The 11396-nt window shown below is 35.9% G+C and overlaps 1 long non-coding RNA gene across 1 annotated transcript in view; it reads left to right on the plus strand.

Annotated features, from left to right (window-relative positions):
• The window catches only part of LOC131506906 (uncharacterized), a 55096-nt gene extending 44161 nt beyond the window's left edge, over positions 1-10935 (plus strand). The window contains exons 2-3 of the long non-coding RNA XR_009259215.1: positions 5861-5926; positions 10847-10935. This is a non-coding gene — a long non-coding RNA (uncharacterized LOC131506906). The remainder of the gene's footprint in view (positions 1-5860; positions 5927-10846) is intronic.
• The last annotated feature ends 461 nt before the right edge of the window (positions 10936-11396 follow it).

Below are 11396 nucleotides of genomic sequence, written 5' to 3' on the forward strand. Positions count from 1 at the left end.
ATCCACACAGGTGCCCCGATGTTTCTTTTTGAACCTCAGTTGTAACAGTGAGAATAGGAATAGCTAATACCTATGGTGCACTTACTTCATATTACTTATTACTTATATATTAATGTTGTAATAATCATATAATATACATTATGATACTTATTACATATGACATTTTATTTAATCCTTCCAACAATGCTATGAACTAAGTACTATTAATGTTGTTTCCATTTTACACATAACAAAAATTGTGAAAGAAGTTAAGTAGCCTGGCCAAGTTCCTAGCTAATACATAGCTATGATCAGATCTAGTGAGTTCTAGAGGCTAAGTTCATAGCTGTTACACTCTATAGTCTCTAGTGATTACGGTAATAATATATCTATCTTAATTCGATGTTTGGTCTGAATAAGCCAGGCACAAATAAATATGATTTCAGGTGTCTATGTAGTTCCTTTGAATCTTTTCTCATCTCTTTCTACCGCCTTTTTCTCTCTGAGAAACAACTAGAGGAACGCCCATTTGCAGATAATGTATCTTACAAAATTTCTACGTGACAATCATCATGAAAGAGCTGTTTAGGAATCAGTAAGTTTGTCCTGAGAGTTCTGAAGTGAGAAGGGGCTTGGGTGAAGACAGGCTTACGTCAATAAAGAGTGAGCTTTGGAACATTAAGTTGACTTCCCACATGCTTGCTTTCTGCATCAGACACATACTCTGACTCCTAATATATGAGTTTTCAAAATGAGCTATTGTGGGTTTACAACACACCATATATTTTTATATTCTAGTTTATGTGAAATTTCCCACAGAGACATGCTTGCAATGCCATGGATTTGGGTTTTATTTTACTACACATTATACTTAACCATGCACATCCTGTTTAAAACATTCTATAGATATATATCTATTAGTCTGTGCAGAGGTTCGGTTAACGCGTTGACAAGGAGATTACACTGGGTCATTCACCCTTTTACATTTCCCCAGAGGCGCTCCCAGTTAGGGGAGAAAAGGAAAGGTTCACAGACTAGAGCCTTAACTTCTTCCGCCTCATAACACATAGAAATCTTCCAGTGTTACTGTGAGGACTGAATGAGGTAATGCATATAATGTATTGACACAATAATAATGCACTGTATCAGTCAGGGTTTTCCAGAAAAGAGAAGCAGAGACAGAGACAGAAAGAGATTATGAGGAATTAGCCACACAGTTATGAAGACAAGACATCCCACAATATGCTGTCTGTAAGCTGGAGATCCAGGGAAGATGGTGGTGCAATTCAGAACAAGTCCGAAGGCCTGAGGACCAGGGGAACCGGTGGTGTATGTCTCAGTCTGAGGGCAGGAGAAAGGCAATGTCCCAGCTCAGAAGCCAGACAGAGGAAGTGAGTTCTCCTTTCCTCCATCTTTTGTTCGGTTAGGTTTTCCAATGGATTGGCCGATGCCCACCCACGTTAGAGAGGGCAGCCTGCTTTACTGGGTCCACTAATTCAAATACTAATGTCATCAGGAAACACCCTCACAGGCACACTCAGAAATAAGGTTTACTCAAATATTTGGGCAGCCTGGGCACTCTGTGGTCCATTGAGGTTGACACATAAAATTAATCATTACATGTCCACCCCTTGTCACCTTGGCACCTGTATGAATCTTCTTGGTCCATGCACACACATTTTCTTTCTCTATCACTTTTAATGTGTCTATCTTAGCGTAGAACTACTTAAGAAAAACATTTGCTCATATACTATAAAATTTAAAAGACAAAAAATGAGTATATAGGAACCATAAATTTCTCTCTTACCCCTTTCTACTCTGGCCAATTCCCTTCTCTAGAGGCAAACGTTATAACCAGTTTCATATTGTTTACACAGTTTTGGGGGATGATTTCAATTATTTAAAAATACTTGGCTTTTTAAAAGATTGGCATTTAGTCTTTTAGAGGGGATTTGCCAGAGAAGAGGAAGTTCAAATAATGGCTGTATTCCTTCACTGTCAGGAGTTGTGAATAGTGAAGCAAAAAGGAGCATAGTCAGGAAGCCTGAGTTCTAATCTTGTCTCTTTAATTTGGCTTTGGTCAACTTTGGCCAGGTTATTTAAGTTCTCTGATTTAAGGTATACAATAAAAAGTTTAACTGAATGATTAGCTGTACAGTGCTTCTCAAGTGTTCCATTTTATGATTCCTCATGTAACTCAACACATTTTAGTAACAGTGCCTAGGGGCTGCTCCAACAAGAAATTTAAGCAATTCAGATTAGTCATCACATTTTCTCTTTACACAGTTGCTGAGATTGCGACCAAGAGGTTTTCACCCTGAGGAAATCATGAAAACCTTGGAAAATGTGGCCAGGTCTAATGAAATAGCACTTCTTTTTCTTTAGAGGAAAGTGTTACTCTAAAGTGAGATATTCTGCTAAGACCAATACTTTTGACGGAAATTAGGGATATTCTAAATTGTGGTATTTGTAAGAACTGGATGACTTAAGGCTATTGGACTGGTCTTTGTAACTGTCGGAATAATTCATTCCTGGGCTAATTAGGAAATCTATTAAAAACCCTAACCGTATGCAAAAGGAGAAAGGAAAGTTTGATTTAATTTAATTTTGAAACGTTGGGAATGCTTCATTCCATTTCCAGTAGTACAGTGAGAGGGAAATTCTCTTTTGTGCTCTGGAGCTGATAAAATTAAATTCTAGCCACAGGCTTACCAAGAATGTTTCTCAACTCCCCATGGAGCTCAATCAAAGAAGAAGATATGTAACTTCCACGTAAGATAGCAAAGAAGTGTATAGCTTGTTTAGCTCCCCTACCTGAACTTTAAGGAGAAGGAAAAAATGAACAAAACAAAACAACTGGAGAAGAAAACTTTCCGATACTGAAATTAGGGAACAACCACAATTTCATACAAATATCTTAAATAATGCCTGCCTTATACAAAACAATGAGGAACCAAATTGAAAAACAACTTTGAGATATACAAATCTGTAATTCTGAGTCCAGAGCAAAGTGCCAGGAGTGAGGAAATTCAGAAAGACCCTACCCAAGTCAGCTTTGAAGGTATTAGGATTATGGGTGGGACTTGGCCATGAGCAAGATAGAGGACCTCTACTGGAAATCTGTTTCTTCACTGCAGAGCAGGTGCCATTCAGGACGGACAGAAGGTGGGCACTTACCACTACACCTCTGAGGTGTTTGCCTATGCTGCTGAAGGATGTGCCCACCATGTTTGGGAAATGCCCCTCTCTCAGCCCACTCATGATGCTTGGCACAATCCACTCTAACTCCCCTTTCCAAGCTGGTCTCTGTGACGCCTGTGGCTCTCCTAAATCTCCAGTCAGCCTGGACAATTCATTATCAGTGTGAACAATGTGCGATCTGTGTAACTTCATCTTTCTCATGCTGCCCCTGCTGCCTGGTATGAATTTCTGCTAGTAATACGTAACTGTTGCAATCCTACCCAAACTTCACAGTCTACTCATAGGCAACGTCCTTTATAATCCTTTCTTGATCCGCTGACGTTTTTTAAGACCCCCCCCCCCCAAACATTTTTTCCTCCTGAGTGCTTCACGCTTTATTCTTTTATGACATCTCATGTTCTCCCTCATAACACAGTTATTTCTGCTTATAATATAAATTCCTTAAGGTGCGAATCATGCTGTTTTTGTATTGATTCATTTCCAATATCTCCAGGTACAGTTTTTTGCATAAAATAATCATTCTGTAATTACTGGTGAATTTATATTTTCATTTTTAAAATTTGAGAATCATATGAACAAAAAAAACCTTTAATTTCTGAAAGATATTTTTCTCTGGGCAGTGCAAGTCTCAACATAGTACAGCATATCTTTCAAGGTCCTGGAATTCATCATTGGGAAGCAAATGAGTCTTCTGTTCCCTTAGACTTTGCTTGACCTCTACCATGATAAAAACAACGCTTATCCTTGAAGATCTTATTATAGCTCAAATAGCTTGAAAAGTCTCTCTCAAATATTCAATTTATCTTACATAAATTGCCACACCTTTTCTAAGTAAATTGCTTATATATTATTGTATCATTTGAACAAACCTGCAAGCAAAATTATTTTGTAAATTTTCTTGCTCAAATTCATTTTTACAGTATTATTTTTTCCTTTATTATCTTCTCTAATACGCCACCTCACACACACAAGAGTATCTACAACATATCTATAGTTACAAAGCATGGTAATTACAGGAATAGCCATAAACATGTCACTGAGAAGATTTAATACCTCACATCCATCTATTATTCTTATCTGATTCCTCGGCCTCTCTCACATTAGCTGGATCTTGTATTTATCATTTCCATGCTTCTTTCTCTTAAACATTTATTTGGAAATAATTTCAAATCACATAAAAGTTTCAAGGATAGCACAGAGAACACCCATATACTTATATATTATACTTACATTTATGTATATACTTACCACACCACATACATGGACAGCAGTCCCCCCCTCCCTTCTCCACTGCATTGCTTTCTGAAGTTTCAGTTACCTGCGGTCAGTAGTGGCCCAGAGGCAGCTGATCTTCCCTTGAATGTATAGTCTGAAGGGCATAGTCATCTCTGGCTATGTCACAGTGCCTACGTCATTCACCTCACTTCATCTCATCACACAGGCATTTTGCCATCTCACATCATCACAAAAAGAAGGAAGAGTATAGTCCAATAAGATATTTTGAGAGAGAGAGAGAGCACATTCACAGAACTTTTATTGTAGCATATTGTTATAATTGATCTATTTTATTATTGGTTATTATTGTTAATCTCTTACTATGCTTAATTTGTAAGTTAAACTTTATTATAGGTATATATTATAGGAAAAAACATAGTATATATGGGCTTCAGTACTATCCATGGTTTCACACATCCACTGGGGGTCTTGGAATGTATTCCCCATGGATAAAAGAGGAATATATCCACTATATATATATATATATATGTATATATATATATATACATATATATATATATAGTGAGAGAGAGAGAATTAATATATATTTATTTTTTCTCAGAATCTTTTGAGAGTAAGTTGTACATATCATTGTCTTCCTTTACCTTTAAATATTTTAGTATGGTTTCTTAAGATTAAGGATCTTTTATGTATTTATTTTTTTTACATAACCATGGGCCAATTTCCAACTTCAGTAAATTTAACACTGATTTAATACTATTATCTAATTTATTAGCCATGTGCTCAAATCTTTATTTTGGTTTGTGATTCTTTGGTTTGTGATTCTTTATATATGTTACTAATAATATATAAAATACTATCTAATACAAACTTTTAAATATTTTTTTATTTTTTAAAATTTTATTTATTTTTGAGGGGGAGAGAGAGAGAGCGAGAGCATGCAAGCAGTGGAGGAGCAGAGAGAGAGAGAGAGAGAGAGGATCTGGAGTGGGCTCTGAGCTGACAGCAGAGAACCTGATACAGAGCTCCCACTCACAGACTGTGAGATCATGACCTGAGCCGAAGTCGGATGCTTAACAGACTGAGTCGCCAGGTGCCCAAACCTTTAACTGTTTTTGTATAATTTACATAATCCTCCTGGTCCAGTGATTTCCATGTGTTTTTGCAATTTAGCATAATTAGCAAAATAAATGTAATTTAATGGAAGGACCCAGAGCTGAGAGTAAGGAGAGCTACTGACACTCAACTTTAAGAATTTCATCGAAGTCATTGGCTTTCTTGATTTTTCAAATCTGCTTTGTGACATGAGGCATGCCTTTTAAACTTTTTTTGTTCTTGGCTCCCTTTTAAGAACTTTTTTGTGAACCATAATTGTCTGGGAACTATCGTGGCACTGTATGTATAACAATGCTCTGACTTAAGAATTCTTTTCCACAAATTACAGATGAAGGAACAGAATGTCAGAGAGTCCTGTCTGCATTCCAAAAGTCCCAGTCCAAGAGATGTCAAAGTAAGCATCTGAACTTAGATCTGATTGCAAGAACAAGTTGGTTTTAACTGCTTACTAGACCTAAATCAGGCATGTTATTTTAGTGCTGAAATGCTCCACCATCTTGTCCCACCATGACTGCTCCTCTGGCCCTGACTGTCTGCACTCTCCCTCTCCCTTCTATCTTTAGTCTTCTTACCTCCGTTACACCTACAGGGCTCCTTCCTGTCACATGGTTTTCCTCCAGGCTTTCCTTTCTTCACTTTCTTTATCCATGTCCACATCGCCACAATCTCACTTCATGGTCCATCTCTTCCCACCTCTTTCTTTGTTTAGTAGTCTTTTGTTTTCTTGAATTCCTTGCACATCTACTACGTTTATCACCATTTTGCTTCTTTATTGTATTTTCTCCTTAAGAGTTTAAAAGGTTTCCATATTTTAAAAAAGTCTGAATTGTCTCCTAGTCTATCTGTATCTTAATGGTACGAATTATAAATATATGTCACTTTACCACACGTCATCATTGCTTTCAGCCTGGGCATAAAATAAAAGCCTAATTCCTACTGACTAAATTCCTTTTTAAAATTGATCTGCAAATTATTTGGTAAGTTAGAAACATGACACAAGCATATGTTAATATTGTTTCCAAATTTTGTCTGTATTTCTCTATATCCAATTTCTCAATCCAAATTTCTCTATATCCAATAAGAGTTTATGCAATGGTTCACCAGCTTTCAGTTATCTTACCAAAAGCATGGTCTTCACTGTTGACTGTAGACCAACAATAAGAGGCTACCTGTCTATAACCTTTCAGAGTAAGTGTCTCAGTAATGGTCAATACTGCCCATTAAGTACTCATTACATGTTAAACATTAGAATCTAATCTCATAAAACCCCAAAGAAATGGAAATTGCTACATCATTTTATACACATCATCTACAATCCCCAAACAATTTATCAAGAGAGCCACTACCTATAGATACAGAAGCCAAATATCAAGGATATAAGACTTGTCCAAATCTATTCAATAAAGGCAGAAGCTATTATTGCAAGCCATTACAATCTGATTTCGAAATCTCTGATGCCATACTTCCTTCATCTGGTTATCATGTAATTTTAAAACTATATTAGACAATGCAGCCCAGCCAATAGGTACCTTTTCCCTTACATATTATATGGGAAGTCAGTAGTTGAGCTTAAAGAATATGCTTCTTTTGCTTACTTTCTATAATATTTCTATTAAACTTTTGATGATGTTTTAAATTAGGGGAAGTGACCTAGGTAGGAAAGAATTCAATACAGACATTTAAAAAAAAGTGTTCCCTCTTCATTCAAATAATACTGGCATGCCAAAATTATTTTAGTCCTAAGTATAATTATTTCATCTAACACAATAGAAAAATCTGGGTCTTTTTCTTATATCAGATCCTAATGCCAAATTCTTAAAATATGGATAATAGAATGGTTATCTCATACCACACATTCATATTTGTGAATCTAGCCTATTTTGTACTTTGTAAGGTCCAAAGTATTGGTGCAACACACAGATGGAGGCTGAAGTAAATGGATAAAAGTCAGGAACATATGTTTTAATCTCAGTCAAAGGAACCTGAGGCAACAAAATACAGGCAGATTTAATTATTTTTAGAGAACTTCACAGAAATAACTCATCCCGGACAATGCTTATAAGATAGTTCACTGATTACATTAACAAGCCAGGAAGCCACAGATCCTGGAAAGTAAAGATAAATCATAATCTTGGAAACTCTAGCCTGTTCATGAGATAGTGTTGTAGTGACAGAAATGTTAATAACTGATAAAGAATATTAAAAAGGCAGTATGGGAGTGGAGACTGGTGTGTGACGAGGGAGAAGTGCTCTGATTCTAGACAGCTGGTCCAAGTTGTTCAGATAGAACTATCTCTAAAATTTAGAAAATCATTTTATGAGAGTGCTAAGCTTGGCATATGTGCCTTAGGAATATCTCACCTTGCAAGTTACAATAAGAAGCTCAATAAGCAACATTTTTCTATAAAATGTACTTCTCAGAATCATCAGGCAGGAATAACCTGTTAAAATAATTGGCTCTAATTATTAGGCCAGAATAATATTAGCATCCCCTCCATTCACAATAAATAAATTGAAATTCAGTTTATAACTCACAGTAGTGTGATTCAGGATCTTGAAGTGAGCACTTAAAATTTAGTTTTGGAAAATGGAAGCATGGGGACCAGAGCCTGATCCATGCTCTGGATGGATAAGACCAGGTGATCTTACCTGAAGCAGTTTCTACTGTCCCCTTTAGGCCCAAGATAAAGAACTGAGCAAGAAAGGGTGGGGTTTCATTATGTTATCATGTTAGTATATCATGTCTGTGACCTGGAAAATGGTCTGTCTCTAAAGGGGGAAAAAAAATCACAGGTATTGTTATATCTCTTCCCTCTATGAGGATAATGGAAAGGAGAGTCCTGTAAGTGTGTACTTTTACGGCTGAAGGAAGAGAAGCAATGATTCTATGTTGATTTGGATTAATGTTGTCTAATAGCATTTGCTATAAGTGGTTTAAATCAGATTACACAGAGTGCGTATATACATAAAGTATTATTTTAATTTTGATTAATGGATACTAAAGCACAGATACTTTTCTTCAGAACCCCATATGACTCACTACTACAGAAAATTCTAAATTAAATGTCCCCTAAAAGAATCTTCACTGACAAAGAAATATTTTAATGACGCGTATTCTTAATCTTCTTTGATGAATGTATTTCTTTTTTTTTAAACATTTCTCTCTCTCTCTCTTTTAAGTTTATTTATTTTGGGAAAGAGAGAGCACACTGGCAGGGCAGAGACAGAAGGGGAAAGGGAGAGAGAATCCCAAGCAGGTTCCACACCGTCAGCACAGAGCCTAATGTGAGACTCTAATTCACCATCTGTGAGATCATGACCTGAGCCAAAATCAAGAGTCAGATGCCCAACCAACTGAGCCCCTCAGGTGCCCCTGATGGATGTATTTCTTCAGTTACTCACATATGTCATGTTTGTCCACACAGGTTTGTGGAAACCCAGCTACATGTATCCAACAGACTTTTGAGTTTCAATGGTCTTGAAGCATATTTGGCTTATAATATTGGGGCTAAGATCTGCTGGTTTCATAATGATGCTATTATATTTGGAGGTAAACTAGCATCACAGATAATGTTGATCTCAGTCAAAAATAGATGAAGATGTAGAACAATTTTCTTGCTAGCTGTAATAGTTACGAATATAGTCAAATTGCCTTTGCTCATCAAAAACAAAGCAAAGCAAAGCAAAACAAAAGAAAACAAAGCATTTGATTAGGAGGTTTCCTCTTTAAGGGATTTTCTGGGAAGTTGCAAATGCCCTGGGCTTCCCTTTATTCATACTTAATCTTGCTGCCTCATTCTGTTCCTTGTTTTGCTCTGATAATTGACCTTATTGCCTAGTGAAATGAGCTATTCTGGCTTAATATCTGTATCAACCAACCTTAGTTGAGAAACAGTCTAAAGTAGGAGAAATCCATACAGTGTAATTCAATTTCATCTGGTTCTTAATTTAGGAATTGCCAGAAATTCTGGTTTGCTCTAGAGCATGATGGATTCAAAACTTCTAAAATGGAATCTGGAATACAACTAACCTCAAGGAAAATACCAGAGTAGAGCTAGGTTTTACACTAAGTCAAATCCAGAACCAGATGTCTTGACTCTATTCAGAATGAATGGGATCCTCCTGATTTGTTTTTTAAAGTATGTGGATAGAAGACAAGACCACAATTCCAGCAGCTGTCACAGCTCCTTATAACTGTGCCATTTGTGTTTGAAATCAGATGGGAATTGCTGTGTTATTAGAAGCAGTATCAGTCTAATCACTACAGAACAGATTAATATTTTGAATGAAAACTTAATTTGAAGAAATATGTTCCTGACTATAAACATCAACTTAAATGCATGTAAACAAGAGATAAATGGGATCAAATCTTTTAAGAACAAATTCCTCTTCAGACCTTTGTAGTTTTCTCTTGGAATGTCCTCATCACAATAAAGATGTGGTCTTCCAGAAAAGATCTTGACTGTAGGGGTAATAGACCTATTTAATAACACAGTCTTTTCTAATCACATTTTTTGTAAACGGATAAACAATATTAATCCCATTTTTTTTTCAGTTTGTGGATGGGGAAATAAGAAACCAGAGGGATTAAGTGACTTTCCCAGGCTTACATAGTTTCTTGTGATAAAATCAGGATTTCACATAAATTCTGACTTTACATGTTGCAATAAGCTGCCGTTTTACATTATAATAAATTGATTATAATGGAAAATGATGACTGTAAGGCTTCCAGTGATCCTAATACTCAAATCCAATGGCTACAATGCCTCATTCTCAGCATTAATGTATCTGTTAACTGAATGAAAGACATGACAAGACTGAGCAAAAAGATATGAGTAATCTTACCTCCTGGACTCTGGAGACTGCTCTTGTTCCTCTGTAGGCAATATTTTTCTAAAAATGACTTGAATACTCATTCATTCACATAAGTAAGAATGTCTGTCATCTGCATACTTCTGGATAAACACTGACAAATACTTATTCAATTGTTCTTAATTTCACTATTTCTTATTAATCTCTAAAAACCCCTGTCATTACAAAATATCAGGTTTGTAAAATGTTATAATTTCTAAGAGTGCAGCTTTTTATATTAGCTGTATTTTTGTTGGATGCTTATTCGTCACCTTAATATTATAAGTTAAAATTTCTCCAAATCATAATCCAAGATGGATTTCACCTACTCCCTATCCACTGGGCATTGACTCATGTGCACTTCAGTTTCATATAATTGCCCTTTCTTGTTTTAGAACTTATCTGATCAATTAGTACTAAAGTTCTTTATTAATGTACTTAAGTGTGCTTTGTTGTTCAACAGATATTTGTATGATCCAGTTAAAATCAGGGCATTGCATCAGGTTGTATTAGAAGCCTAAAGATGAATATGAAGCTATGGTTCCTACCTAGTTCAGAAGACACCTTATTTTCAAATAAATTTGTGGTTAAATAAATAAATCACCGGATTTCGAGTTGTTAAAGTCAATTTCTTCTAAACAAAAGACACATGCATGAAACAGTGAGTATTACAAGCAATTAGGAGAGATAGATCGTGTATAAAAACAGTTAGAATTCATGAATTTGATAAGCGGTGCTCATACAGTATAAACCAAGTAACAAGAAGGCACAGAACAGTGACAAATTGATTTCTTCATTGGGGACATAAATAGAAATGTCAGGATGGGTAGCCAAGTTCTGAGGGAAACTGGGTGTTTTATTTAAAGAGCAACTGAGTTAAAGTTTTCAATATAAAGAGTAGGTGTAAGTGTCTTGTAAATATCTGGAATTATGTTACAAAACCTAGTTTAGAAGTAGAGGTTAAAGATAAACATTCAGATTGTTGTACAAGCAAAAATGAAAGTGATGTTAGA

The sequence above is a fragment of the Neofelis nebulosa genome, chromosome 3 (genome assembly GCF_028018385.1).
Source record: "Neofelis nebulosa isolate mNeoNeb1 chromosome 3, mNeoNeb1.pri, whole genome shotgun sequence".
Taxonomy (NCBI): Eukaryota; Metazoa; Chordata; class Mammalia; order Carnivora; family Felidae; genus Neofelis; species Neofelis nebulosa.